This window comes from Neltuma alba, unplaced genomic scaffold (genome assembly GCF_004799145.2).
Source record: "Neltuma alba isolate B1F8T4 unplaced genomic scaffold, ASM479914v2 tig00010592_pilon, whole genome shotgun sequence".
Lineage (NCBI taxonomy): Eukaryota > Viridiplantae > Streptophyta > Magnoliopsida > Fabales > Fabaceae > Neltuma > Neltuma alba.
In genome coordinates this window covers 329,657-343,727 of record NW_021635455.1, presented here as the reverse complement: position 1 = coordinate 343,727, position 14,071 = coordinate 329,657, and the positions used below count along the sequence as shown (strand labels likewise).

At 35.5% G+C, this 14,071-nt stretch overlaps 1 long non-coding RNA gene and 1 pseudogene across 2 annotated transcripts; one reads left to right on the top strand and one right to left on the bottom strand.

The window, feature by feature from the left end:
• Positions 1–5,322: 5,322 nt before the first annotated feature.
• LOC114757313 (pentatricopeptide repeat-containing protein At1g09900-like) lies at positions 5,323–7,453 on the bottom strand (annotated as a pseudogene).
• Positions 7,454–10,292: 2,839 nt separating this feature from the next.
• LOC114757314 (uncharacterized) lies at positions 10,293–13,139 on the top strand. 2 transcript variants are annotated; one of them, XR_003741549.1, is made up of 3 exons: positions 10,293–10,732; positions 10,918–10,987; positions 11,930–13,139. It is a non-coding gene; the product is annotated as an uncharacterized LOC114757314 (long non-coding RNA). The 2 variants fall into 2 exon arrangements; XR_003741548.1 differs by lacking the exon at positions 11,930–13,139 and adding an exon at positions 11,164–11,409.
• The last annotated feature ends 932 nt before the right edge of the window (positions 13,140–14,071 follow it).

Below are 14,071 nucleotides of genomic sequence, written 5' to 3'. Positions count from 1 at the left end.
AATAGTTTTCTGAGATCATATGACTTTTATATATCTCAATATCTTATTCCTCGCTGCAACGGCAAAATGAAAACAAACTCTCTCACCCTCTGTGAAAGGTTAGAGAGAGAGAGAGAGAGAGAGCGAGAGAGAGATCTGGAGTAACCGTATGTATTCTGATAATGACCCGTGGTCCAGTATTTAGCCAAAGACGAGCGTACCCCTGATAATTATTAACTAACAGTACATCTTAATTAGCTACAAATATAATAGAATAGCTTAACCATCTAACTAACTACCGATCACCCTGAAGCAAAATAAGGAACTCAACATAATCAACCATCTTTATTGCTCTGGGTAGAGAAAGCCCCAACATATTTACCTTTGACCTCATTTAGTTGCAGGTCACCAACCGAACCATCCGATTAATTCATTAATTTTGAGATTGTGTTTCCCTTTTGTAATTATCCTAACCGGACTTTAATCTTTGGACTTCACCCTTTTAGCTAATGTTTGAACTGCACTGAGCTTCTTATTCAAGTATTTCCGTATGACAGTTGAGTTAATAGACAGACGATGAGAGAGAGAGAGAGAGAGAGAGAGAGAGAGAGCTGGTACTAATTAAATGAAAATCATATAATTTGAAAAAAAAAAAACAGCTGAAGCTCAGTGCTCATTTTCGTTGCATATACCATAACAGATTATCGATGAATCCCAATTAATGTTCTGTATTCTTCCCATTAACTACAGATATTTCTAGTCTTCTGTGCAGGTGATTTTTAAGCTTCGAAACCGAACAATTGTATCGATAATCAGCAACAATAACAAAGACTACTCAAAACAGTTCTTAAACAAAATCCTCTAGAAACATAAGTGTATATAAATATATAACTTGAGCCTCAAGTTGAAAGGCTATAACCTTATTTGTACACAGTCGGCGGCGATTTATTGTGAGTTGAAGGGGCTGCGTATCGAGCAGAGAAGCCACGACGTGTATGAGCTTCATCGTCATCGACCCAACCTTCATCGAAGTTCTGGGCATAGCTTAGAGGGTCATATTTAAAGCCACCAATAGGTCTGTAAGTGCTTGCTCGCTTTCCCCATGGAAGCTTCAATTTCAGACTTCGCCAGCATGAAAGGCACCCGCCACCATCTTCTGTGCCTCTTGGAGATGAAGATGCGCTCTTCTCCATTGGCTTTGGGATTACTTCATTGAACCACACAGAGCCTTCGTGGGGTCTTCTTGCTCACTGCTTTCTTGTGCTTTGGGATTTTGAGCGTGTGGTAGAGAATAATATATAACACATAATCTTCTAAAATATGAATATATAATGGGATGGACTATATATAACCAGTCAACTCTTGAGATTCGTATTTCCAAACTATAATAAAAAAATAAGAACTAGAATCAGAAATGAATGTAAAAAGGAGGTAAAGTTAAGAAGAGAATTATGCCGTGTCAAAGGAATCTGACATACAAGCGAGTTTGTATAAAATAAGAATAAGAAATAGAAATTTTGGTTAAAACAAAATAGGAAAGCACAGGTTATAATTAGTGACAATAATCACAATGATAGATTAAATTTAAACAGAATAGGAAGTAATTACCCTTAATTAGAAACTACAAATCAATCGCAATCAAATTATATTTAATTAGTTATGTAGAGAGAGAGAGAGAGGGAGAGAGAATATAAATTTTGTCATCTTCGGCTGATTTTGTACGGCAAATAAATCTTAAGAGTGCATTGGTATAGTAAATTATTCATTTAAAAGTAGTAAAACCGGTTCTCAGAAGATAGAAGGAAAATGTCCATTAGAATGATTCTTGATAAATCTTTTTGAACGTAGTTATATTTGAATTTGTAAACAATATACCTAGTTACCCCCTTTTACAAGACATTACGAGTATAATTAATATCAACTATCAAACCTACACTATTTATTGATAATTAATTTTGTACATCTTATTTCTAAAATTTTAGATTTCGTGCCATATTACATACCGCCCAATATTTTATTTCTAAAATATTACACACAGAGGTAATCCGGTGTGCGATCACTGCTAGAATTATAACTCCAGAAGTGAGTCACGAAAAGTTTTATTAACATGTCATATTTACCACGATAAGTCTTCCGTTATTCCATGAACATCTTTACACTTTTTTCCGAACACGAGACAACTTTACGTTTTACTTTCCATCTGTTTGATTGTCATTAAAATTCCCCCCCAAAAAAATTTGGCTTTCTTCAATGCTAAAAGATTGTAAATTCAAACTGTATCAGTTCCATCAAAGCTTTCTAACACTTTTTCTTCCCCAAAAAAGAAAAGAGAAGCTAGGAAATACCCGTATGATTTAAGTAGAAGCCATGGGTTTTTGGAATCTGGAAGAAAGATTTTAAGCATAAGCAAGAGGACCAATCGCCATAAATAAAGTTGTACAGGAATGAGACGCATCTTGTCCGGATCATATTGAAAGTGTGGGGCCAAGTTTTTTGGAGGCATTGAAGGAGAATATTCGCAGGAGACAACTTGTACATCTAATCTTAGTGAGCTTTCAGCACTCTGTTCTTTTTGCTTTTTTCTGGTCAGCATTTATGCCATGGTCTTCCTTCCGCATAAAACTCGGTGATAGCATGGAATTAGAATCCTCAATAAAGGCCCACCGCTTCTCGTTCACTCACATTCACTTTTGGGCACCACTTTTTTCTCCCTATTGTTTCGAAAGTTCTCTCCATACACAACCTGAATCGATCATCCATATTAGTGGAACCAATAGGTAGAGCTAGTTGTACTTATTTTCACTTTTCTCTTTCAGAACGTGTGCTCCATCTGGAAGAGAGCGTTGTGTCCGTCCGTTCGCAAAAAGAATCCAGAACCGCCCTCTGTTCATGCCATAGGCTGACTCGACTTCCTAGTTGAATCAAAGAGGTAATAGTGTAATACTACACCGGTCTTACTCATAAAATTTTATTTGTAGACTGTAAATGAGATCTTATAATTAAGATCGGATCTAGTATTTGATAATATTTGGAAAACTTTAAATTCCAATTCTGTATTTGAAAAGTGGAGGGAATCAGGAGCCCAGATTTCCTCTCCCGAGGAAAAATATTATTTAGGGTAAAATTTCAGGGCTTAATCAATTCGAACCATTGAAATGGTTATGGGAGTACAAAGAACAATAATTCCAGGGAGACAAACTTCCCACCGAGCATCCATAATTGGCGAACCATTTGGTCCGATGAGTCCAAGCGGGTCGGTTTTTAATCTGGCCATAATTCATATCCTTCGGTTTCTAACCGGATGGATCAACGTCACTGTCGGGTAAGTTAGCCAAACAGGAGAAGTTGGACAAAATGTAGCAGCATAGATTCGCCACAAATTGCATTATAGATGATATAAATGGCTGCCTTGCTCATCCTCTGTTCAACCGTATTAGTCAACAGAAATTTGTGCACGGGATTTGGACAGAAGACAGATGAAAGACGCCCAAAAATACTGAAAAGCTGCTCAAGTATTAGACCGTAGATAGAGAAACCGCAAGAAACAAACTGGGCGGGCCATTACGCATGATCCATTCACGTGATTCTGCGAATCTCATGTTGAGGCTTGAGGATACATTGAAAAAAACCCCTGCTTCAATGTTACAAAGTAGGTCTCTCAGGCACAGCTCCCCTGATATTTAATGACTCAGGCTGCTAATGTAAATACTATCTTCGGTCTTTAATATAAGACTTTTTTTATTTTTATTTTGATCCTAAATATAAAACCCCAATCCACTTTATTTCTCACATTTATACATTTTTTGCTAAAGTAACCCTTCTAATAATAAGAGTTCTAGTCAATATACTTGATTAGTAAGGATATTTTAGGAAAAACCACCTATTTATGACAAATAACTAACTCAACTTACTTCCTTAATTTCCTCAAATTAGTCAACTGGTTCTTATAATTAGGACCGGAGGTAGTATATGATTTATAACACAATCAAGTTGAATTGAGCCTTGCCTTAAGCATGGGTATTTATTACTACATCCGATCCTTAATATGAGAGCTAGTTAATTAATTTGAATAGAATAAAAAAATTAATTAAGTTAGTTATTTGTAATAAATAATTATTGATTTTTCTAAAATATTCTTACTAGTCAAGTGTATTAGCTAGAACTACTATTATTATAAAGACTATTTTGAAAAAAAAAAGATAATTATGAGAATAGAATGAATTAGAATTTTATATTTAGAACCAAAATAAATATCAAATAAGTAAAATGAATTAGAATCTTATATTTAGAACCAAAATAAATATCAAATAAGTTCTTATATTGAAGAGTGGGGGCAGTACTCTATTTGTTTATTCAAAGAATCCTCTCAAGCTAAAAGATCTTGTAGTGTTTTGCAACTTTAGAAGATCTCCCTGCATCTGTGCTTGCTTGCACAGAACTTTGCATCTCAGTCCATTCCACGTTTCCTGATTCTTTTGCGAAATTGAAACCCATATACATGTTATTTTTTCTCTAGCTAAAAGGATTTTGGATTGACGATATTTTGTTTAAAAAACACTTAAAATTGAACTAAAGTACGAAATGACTTTTTTGTTTACCCATAATTTATAAATATAGAGATGCATTTATATTTTTTTTATTAAAAAATGAATGGAAGTCTATATAATTTACTCAAAAATAGGAGGTACTTCTCTCCTAGTTAAACATTGACAGGAAGGTTTCCTCATTAGACATTATGTCATGCTTGAACTCTGAACATGAATGCATTAAGGATATTTGTATTTGTCCATTTGACGTCACAAAATATCTAAGCATCCAGCTATACTGTCTAAAAATCTGGCACCAATATGAGGAAAAACCATGGCCACCAATTAATCAGATTAAGTCGTTTTACAACTGCAGGCGTGACAATTTGTTGCAAACTATTGCTCTGTTCAGCGTATAGACAAGAAGTGGGTCCCTGCAATAAGTACTAAGCAAATTCAAAACTAACATGGCATGAAGCCCAAGAAGAGAGCCATGCTTCGGAGGTCTTGCGAACAACACGGCTTGCCATAACTTTCATAGATGTATCGGTAGGATATGAAATCGTGACTTGCAGCAAGAGACTCATAATTGGAGATAAAACTATGTTTAATGGATATCAAGAAAGTTTCAGACATATGGATGGTACATATGTAAGTCGGGGCAGTATATGGTACAATTCAAGAGTCAAAACTAAATTATGTCTAGATCAGTTACAAGACATCTTGACAAAATTGAATTTCGTACTTTGCATTGCTTCTCCTTCCTCATAATGAAAATCTAAAATTCTAGATCATCAAATCACTGACACAAGGGGGCTTACAAAATCCAAGTGCATAATATGATACAGCCGCCAGTGAGTTAAGAATAAATATGCATATCCTACATTTTGACTGCTACCTGCTCAGCTGAACTTTTCTTCACAGCCCCTCTGGAGCATAACTCATTCAATAATGCCAAAGCCTCTTCAGCTAATCCTTCATACGCAATGCCTTCTATAAGAATAGTGTATGTAGCTTCAGTGGGTTTACATCCTCTTGAGATCATACGAGCCAGAAAATCAATAGCACGACTGGTTTGTCGAGCCTTGCAAAGTCCCAACATGATTGAGTTGTACGTTATAGCATTTGGCTTAATACCTAATCCTTCTAAATCATAGAAAAACTTGATTGCTTCATCTACCTTTCCTTCACGACTCAGCCCTCCAACTAGAGATGAGTACGTAATTATATCAGGTTTAAGACCCTTTCCACACATCTCTTCCAACAGTTTCACAGCAAAATCGGTCTTTCCCACCTTAGAAAGTCCATCAATAACTGTGTTGTAAGTAATTAAAACAGGAGAGCACCCCTTGCCACCTAGTTGATTCAATATCTCAACTGCAACATCCACCTTCCCATCTTTGCATAATGCAGTTAGTAAAGTATTATAGGTGACTATATCAGGGTAACAACCTCTACTTACCATTATTTCCAAATACTCGATTGCTCTGTCCATCTTTTTCTCTTTGCAAAAGCCATGAAGCAACGGATTGTAACTCAGGGAATTAGGAGTGCAACCATGCTTTGGCATCTTCTCCAAGACATCAATGGCTCTACCCAGTAAGCCTTTACGGCACAGAAAATTAATCAAAATATTGAATGTAACGACGCTGGGAGAACAGCCCTTACGAAGCATGTCAGATAATAATTTCTCGGCATCCATCCATCTCCCAGTACTACACATGCTACGTAAAATTATATTATGTGTAATTACATTAGGTTGGCAACCATAGGATGGCATGTTATTCAAAAACTTAATTGCCTCGTCCAACCTACCTTCCTTGCACATGCCATTGATGAGAACATTATAAGTAACCACATCAGGTTTACATCCCTTGTTCCTCATCTCATCTAGCAGCATCATTGCCTGACCAACCCCACTCTCCTTACAAGTTGCTTCAATTAATATAGTGTACGTGATTACATCAGGATAGCACTCCCGTTCCAACTGCCTATCAAGAACTTCCATTGCTTGCTTCAGTTGCCCACTATCACACAAACTACGCAAAATTGTGTTATAGGTAACAACATCTGGAGCAACGCTCATTCGCTCCAAAACCTGCAAGGCTTTATCAATTTCTCCTGATTTACAGAACCCACCAATTAAAACATTGTAAGTTATAACATCAGGGACCGCTCCAGACTCCTCCAGGATTTCCATAACTCGAGTGGCCTTCTTAGTCCTTCCCATCTTGCAAAATCCACGAATCAGACTTGTGCAAGCAATGACATCAGGTATGTCGCCACGGTAAGTCATGCGCTCGATGAACTTGAAGGCTTCTTCTAATTCCCCGTTTCTAACTAACCGGCGGAGCTTATTGTTACTCTCGAACTCCTCAAAGCTCCGAGAAGAATTGAACCCATTTGGCGAGTATTCCGCCCCATTCAGAGTCCCTTGCGGCGTTCTTCCAGACTGCTGCAATTTCCCATTTGAACCAGAGTTTCTGCCTTTGAAGCAGCAAACACGCGATTGCCCAAATTCTTTCGAGACCCCCTCGGTTTCCCAAACTCAATAACACCGTCGGCATACAGAACGAATGAGCGAGCTTTGCAGCCCAGCGGTTTGAATTTGTAACCAGTACCAGTATTATCCCAAACCCTACCTTTGAAGCATGAGGTTCTTGCGCCATCCCTGTGAAAGTGTTGAAATAAACAAAACTGCTCCTGATGACACGTAGTGGGTGCCACTAAATCCATTGCCCTCACGAACTTGTAAAGCCAACAATTCAAGTTTTCATGCTCCGAACGAAATGCGGTAGGAATCAGATTAGAGAAACTAATCCTTTTTCCCTTTCGATGCTCCCCAGAGGCAGAGTCTAAATAGTGCAGCTAGTCAAGGCTCAAAGGGGTTTAAGGCGAGAGACGCAAGGAAGGGATAAAGCACAAGCTTAGGTTTTTCGCGGAGTAGAACGCGCCAGATGAGTAAATGCTTATCCTATCACAATACTCTCATTGTTGGCTTTCCTTTCGTATCTGCCAATGAACGACGACGCCGGCTGAAAATTTGGGTCCGATGGGAGGGAACGTCATAACGAGTTTGCATATTTGGGCCGATGGGTATTGGGATTTGACATGGCCCGGAAAATTGCTCGGCCCAAATCAACCATCTGTTTTGGAAATGGAATGTACTCTGAATAAGTTCAAATTGGTATTACCTAATGTTCTAAATATAATAATTAATTAACTAATTTAAATAAATTAAAAATAAATTAAATTATTTATTCATAATAAATATGTGTTTTTTTTTCCTAAATATCCTTACTAATCAAGTTTATTAGCTAGAATTACCATTATTAGAATGATTATTTTAGGGAAAAAAAAGTTAATCAGGATCTTATATTTAAACCAAATAAAAATTTAAATGAGATTTTATATTAAAGATCAGAGGTAGTATATTACATTTATGAAAAGTACCCCACTGGAATTCTTATTTTATATGCATTGTTAAAAAATATTCACTATACTTACAATAATGCATGATAACTAAATTGTGGAATTCAGATTTGAGGCGAGTTTTGTATATGTGACAGGTCGAGCTTCTTATGTTTACTTTTGTTTCTTAATATAAATTTTATTTAACTTTTATTTTGATTCTAAATATAAGACCTAATTTACCTTGTTTCTAATATTTGTGCATTTTTTTCAAGATAATTCTTCTAATAATAGTAGTTCTAACAACATACTGATTAGCAATGATATTATGAAAGACAACACTGTTTATTATAAATAACTAACTTAACTTATTTTTTTAATCTTTCAAATTGGTCAACTTGCTCTTGTAATCAGGACCGGAGGTAGTATTATATACTCATTCGGTATTTAATGTAAGACCTAATTAGCTAAGTTAAGTAGATTAAAAATGTTAGTTAAGTTACATGGTATGATATTAAATTACATGATATGATATATTTTTTTCAAAATATTCTAAGCATTTTCATTAATTCTCTCTCTCTTTCTTATTTGATTATTATTGAGAAATTGTTAATAGGTTAATTTTAAAAAAAAATAAATAAAACTAAGTCTTACATATAGAACCAATATTAACTTTCCAATTAGCAGTATTAAGATTGGAGAAGTATTAAACACTTATTGATATATTGATATGCAACAATTATTCAGCTGAAAACCCTTATAAATAACTTTGGAATTTACAATGGGCGTGAGTAAATTTGAATGATGTGTTAAAATGTTACATATATTTAATTCCCATTTGTTTTGGTTAATTATTCTGTCATTTGCCAATAATGTACTGATTTTTTTCATTGGCTAAGTGACCTGAGATAGGCGTTTCGGATGGCCCTTCAATGACTCTTGGAGTCGAAAGAATCATTCGGGTGGGAACAAAAAAAGTTTAAAGGATCATGAGTAAGAACATCATAAAAAGCGCATCATAAAAAGCAGACGATGGATGGAACTTCCGGGACAAAAAGTATGATTCACTTTTCACGTTGGGGATAGGACTGGGCAGAGTATCTTCCCCACCTCGGGAGATTTTCACAATTAAAAATTGTGACAATTGTGTATGCGCTGGCGACCTTAAAAAATGTTATTCGAAAAGCGTCCATGAGGAGCTACGATTGCTCGACACGTCTCCACCTTAGTTGGCTCATTCCTTTATTCTTTTTGTTTTGTTTATTGAAGACTCTTCATGCGACCCGCTCAAGAGGTAGTTAACTTGGTTGTCGCCTTATCTAGAAGAGCCTGGCATAAATACGTGTCAGTAGTTCCATCTGCTTCAAGGAACGTTTCATGGCAAATCCATTGCACCAAATTAAACTTTGAATTCTTTATTGGGGACTGCGTCTTGGATTTGCTGGTCTTCTTAAACGTGTCGTGTCGAAAGTTAGCCATTGTTTCTGCTCTATTCCTAATCTTTTGTTTCCCCTTTTGATTATTATTATTTTTCCCACTAAAAATCTAGAAGCATGTTCATAAACACTGCCTGGACTTATGAATCGAGTTACCAACAATTTACTGTACACAGCCAGAACAATTTTATTTTTCTTTCATGAATAACAGACTAGTTTTGATATTGATGATTATAACAATGTATTCATTTAGTATATTTGAAAAGAAACATAAAAACACAGTAAACGTAAAACAGGGATAAAATTGCACGTCCTGAGCTGATAAAAAAAAAATCTAAATATAACAGTAATAAAATGGAAAAGAATTAACAAAGAGATGATAAGTAGTCTTATTTTTTATAAAAAAAAGAACATATACTTAAATTCTGAAAAACAACCTTTACATCCTAAACCACGACAAAAATCTTTAATTAAATAAAAAAAATAGAAGAGACATGAAGCGGAATTCTTTTGGCCACATTAGCACAAAGCCGAATTCAGCTCGCGGACAGCATCACTGGATAAATTAGCAGTACTAGTCATTTGATTAAAACAATCAGTAGTAGTTATTACAGTACTGAATATAAAAATTAGTTAACTAATTTGAATAGATTAAAAAATAAAATAAATTAGTTATTTGTAATAAATATGTATTTTTCTTAAAATATCTTTACCAATCGAGTATATTTACTAAAATTATCATTATTAGAAGAATTATTTTAAAAATAAATAAATAAATATGATAGATAAAATAGATTGAAATCTTATAATTAGTTAATTTAATTAACCAGTAATAAAAATAATAATGGATCGCAACATCGAGAATGCAGACGCGCCAATCTAGCGTGTTCCGTTAACTGTTTAAAGCGCGAGAAGCTGCCAATGCCCTTCCCCACAATTACATATTTAAATCCCTAATTGCTCTAGATATTTTCTGAGCTCAGCCTCCTCTCTACTCCCCCCCCCGCTCCCTACCTCCATCAGACGCACACGCTTCATGCGTACCGACGGAAATCCTCTGAATCAGCTCGCTTATTCTCTCTTACATGCTTTATTTCCGCTTGTTTTCCCCCGATCGTCCTATTGATTCCGATTCACAAATTCACCCCTGGTAATTGCGATTCTCTCTGAGAAGCTTGTTTTGATCAGCATTCATGATCCGAGTTCGGCTGCTTCATTTGTTACAACTTTCATGGCTGCATGACTTGAAACCGTGTATGGTTGAATTCACTTTCATGGAACCTCTTGAGGTTTCTGCTTCATGTTTCCGTACTCCGCATCTGTTTGGTTCCCGAGAAGCTGTGGAAAAAATAAAAGAAGAGAGATAAGAAAACGAAGCCGGTAATCTTATAACTTATTACACAGTCATTGCTGCTCTAACTTTGGCGAGATTTATCTTTTCACTACCATTACATTCAGATGTTTTCTAGAGAATACGCAACTTGCATTCTCTTGTTTCTAATATCATCGCAGTATTACGTGCTGCTTGTAGTATCAATTTATATGTCTTTTTTCATATTATCTAGGTTATCATAAGCTAGTCTTCCTTACGGGAATAGTGGGCCACTTTTTGGACAATGCGCGTTCGGATCTCAGGTAATTAGGAGGTGCAGTCTACGAATATATTTCTGTTTGTTTAATTGATCATGTTTCCTATTTTCTTTTGCCGGTTTAGGACAGTCTTCAGTGCTTGGTTGATTCATTATATCGAATATAAACGTAAATTTGACCCTCTCACACGTTCTTACTTTAAATTCTTTTTCTTATTTCAGTTTTCTTTTTCCCTCCGATATGGAAAGTATGTCGGTGAATCCACTTTTCAGTTCTGTAGCTGTAGACAGTAGACTGGCTGAAGATTTCATGTATTTTTCCCTCTTACGCAGCGAGCACATTCTTGCTTATTTTGACTGACTTCATTTAAGTGAAATATATGCTAGATTAAATTTGCTAAACTTAACAAGTCTGTGGACTAGCATTCATTAATTAATGGGAATGTTTAATTTTATTTTAAGCAATTAGTCTTGTTTGTTGTAATATTATACGCCTAGAACAGATCGGGCCCATTTTCATGTATGTGTTGTTTGATAGGTTGGTTCACACACATGGTGGTCTATAGTTCCCTATCACCATCTGTCTATCATAGAGAAATCGTGAGGGATAATTATAATAATATACATTTATTTATTTTATATTTTATATTTTATAACTAATGGTAAACCTTAGCAGTCAAATACATCTCTATGTTACTATCATTCTTTATTCATGATAACGCTAAACGGCAAGGTAGGCTGAAGTACCTACTTTAATTACTTTCTGAGGTCAATTAAGCATCTATGGGATCTTTACCACGTACGTATCCTATTCTTAAATGTATCCTTGAGACCATACATACACATATGTCCTGCAATGATGTAATGTTTTTGCCTCCCCCCCTCCTTCCCAGAAACTAAGGGTAGGCTATGACGAGTATTGTGTTTCTCAAGTTTTATTTTATTAGAAAAATCAGTTATTAAAGTGTGCCTTGGATAATGTTGTTAGGTTGAACATAAATACAGACTTTGTTCCCTAAGACATATATGCTCGGACGGCTTAGTCCCTGAAATTTCTCTCTACACAAGTCAGACCCTACAGTTTTGTACTTACAACAGTCCCACAGTCCGCCAAGCATGTTGATATTTCATGGACATGTTGACGAGGTACATTAAGTGTATGTTTTGGAAGCTAGAAAGACTTTTTTTTTTTTTTGGTTTTTTCAGAAAGCAATTTTTCCCTAACTGATGTTTGGTTACTTTTTATTTTTAGGCTTAGTTTGAAAAACAGAAAATACACATGAAAAGCTAGTTTTGTAAACTAAAGTGAAAGTAGCGTTTGTCTCTTTTGCAAATTGTAAACCAAACATGCATTAAGTCTTTAGAGGGAATGTTAATTGCTTATCTGTACCATAGCTGGGTTGTCCATGGCAGCCACCCTGGCATGGCAGAATTCGAAGAAAATGCTTTGGGACTTCCATGATGTGGTGATGTTTACAGGGAGTTGCCATGTGGCATCCACTTTGATTTAGTGGCCACCCTGGCAGAATATAGAAAATTAGATGTTAGCCACAGTGTGTTGTAATTAAACAATTGTAGAGATTACCGAGGCTGAGGGTATTTGTTACATTTGATATTTCTATGGTGATTTAAATTAAAAAATCTGAGCCTTTCACTATTTGTCACATCGTGCCGTTGACAACCCTATACTGTAGTTCTTCTTCCTTGGGCTGTCCATTGTGGGAGCTCTCTTCAAAATTTTGTAAGTTGTCCAATCTAATATGGATCCCCCCCCCTCCCAAATCAATAGAATTCTTAAATCAACAACAACTTGAATCATTATAAAATACTGAGTTTGTCAGTAAATGTTGAGCCTGAAAATTTTCATTTTATTAGATTGGGCTGATTCAATTTTTCTAACTTGAATTTATGGCAAATTGATGCTTAACATTCAGCACTGAACCTATTCATGATGTTTTGTTGTAAAAAAATTTAGTAATATCATATTATCATCAAATGATAAACATTTTGAAGTTCTTCATTCTTCTCATGCAAACAGTCAATTTACTGATGCTATTTGTATGATGCATCCTTTTGAAGTAAATTCAAATTATTAAGTTGAATGAGGAGTGTGCGTGCGCATTTTACTGAGTGTTTATTCTTAATCTGATGGAAAAGGAAATCTTAGAAAGTGGCAATAATGTTGAAATTATCCATAAGGATCAAGCATTTTTCTCTCTAAAACAATATAATAAATTAATAATGGCAAGAACATGAGAAAGGCGCGTCAGTTTTATGTGGACGAGTCTCCCTTAAAGAAACAATGTGATGCAAGCAAAAATGAGGCTAATAATCATGTTTTGCGTATTCCCATGTATTGCCAACCTTATCTTCTCCCACTGTCCCTTGGAAAACTAGTGTCTTAATTTGTGATCTCAAATTCTTAATTGAAATCTGATGGAATTAATCAATTTGCAAACCATGCCTGTGGTGATCATATCATTAGTAGTCAGGATCTGGATCCCTGCCTTTACTATCCGATTGAAGGACTTAACAGATAATGAAGATGACACTGTTATTATTTATGTGATTTTTATGTTGAAAGGGAGAATGCAAAATTATGTTTGATAGCAGTCATTTTAATTGAAGACATAGCTTTTAACGTCGAGCAGTTGGTACTCTAATTTCTGTCACAGTTTTATTTACAAGTATACCCGTTCTTCTGGCTTTGTCTTCTTGTTTGATGTGATGATTTGGATCTAAGTGATCCAAGTTGTTTGTGTTGGTTATGTCATTGAAGGTTGATTCTTTTGCTGTAACCATTTGCTTGAGCTTGTCGTTGGTTAACCGTGTCGTCTTTTCCGCAAACCTGAGCACTGTGAGCTGATTAACTTGTTTTTTCAGAAGATAGTGTTGGTACTCTAATTCAGAACCTTCTTGCTTGAAGAAAACTAGGTAACATTAGAACTTGAGAAATCAATTACCACTTACTCATGACTAGAGAACACACCTTTAAAATGCAAGTTTTTTGCTGAAGTGGTGCCTTTGATTGTATAAATTAAAACTGAAGTAGTGATTTGCATGCAGTTGTGTCCCATATGTTTACGTCAACGTAAACAGTGTGATTAGCCTATCCCTTGAGCTTTGTTGC